The sequence below is a fragment of the Otolemur garnettii genome, unplaced genomic scaffold (genome assembly GCF_000181295.1).
Source record: "Otolemur garnettii isolate 467f Iridium unplaced genomic scaffold, OtoGar3 scaffold00005, whole genome shotgun sequence".
Taxonomy (NCBI): domain Eukaryota; kingdom Metazoa; phylum Chordata; class Mammalia; order Primates; family Galagidae; genus Otolemur; species Otolemur garnettii.
Window position 1 is genome coordinate 5,339,377 of NW_003852400.1, and position 1,190 is coordinate 5,340,566.

Here is a 1,190-nt window from a genome sequence, read left to right on the forward strand (position 1 = left end):
AAAACACATGCACTTACATCATCTCAGCTTCTAATGAAGTAGAAAAAACAAATATAAATATCTCCATTTTATAGACAGAGAAATAGGGACTGAGTGCTTGCCCAAGTTCATATAATTAGTAAGGGAGAAAACTCAAGACAAGAAAACTAAAGTTATAACTCCAAATCCAATGATGTGTCACTGTTTACTCTCTTTTAAAGAAGGAAAAGCTCCTAGCCTAGAGCATGGAAATTTGTTCTAAGATCAGACAGTCCCCTCTCCAGCAGCTCCTGAGTCAAAAGTCAAGTTTGGAAGCACAGGTGGAGTGGGTTGTATGAACTCTGTGAATCTAACCCTGCACCCCTCAGAAAAGTAATGCTATGTTATCAGGGCACCTGCCTTTGAAATCAGCACAAGTGTTTTTCCCAGTGCCACATTGAGTCAATGGATAAAATGTTTTCCCCAGGAACTCTCTTCTGAAACATGTCAAAGTGAATAAACCTATAGCAAGCAACTCTTAGTAGCTTACAATTTTAAAATATTAACAAGTGTTATTAATGAAACTGTCTTTTGTTTGTTGTCAATTTTATCAAACAATGGGTTTCCTGGCCCAGTTGTTCCAGGTTCATCTAATGAAATTGAATGTATCAGGGTTTCAAGGACGATTACAGTAGCTGCTCTGTCTGCAGTCTCACATCCCTCAGAATTCAGTGGTTCTCAACCTGTGGGTCACAACCCCTTTGTAACAGTGAAAATACATCCTGCACATCAGATATTTACATTGCAATTCATAACAGTAGCAAAATTACAGTTATGAAGTAGCAAGAAAAATAATGTTATGGCTGGGGATCACCACAACATGAGGAACTGTATTAAAGGGTCACGGCATTAGGAAGGTTGAGAACCACTGCCTTAGATCCATCCCATTCCAAGAGTTTATAGTGACCCTCCATCATCTTCAGGATGAAACTCAAGCTCTCTAGCAGGGTTCACAAGACTCCCACTACTGGCCTTGTCAGGGCATCCCCCATCTCCCGTCACTCTCTACCAGTCCTGCACAGTCTGTGATTCCTCCTGCAGGCTTCCCTATACCCTGCACAGTTACCGTAGCTTGTTGATTCTTCAATTGGCAACAGATTCATGCAGTTCAAAATTCAACACATTAAAGAAAGAAAAAAAGTAAATGATGGCTCGGTGCCTGTGGCTCAGGT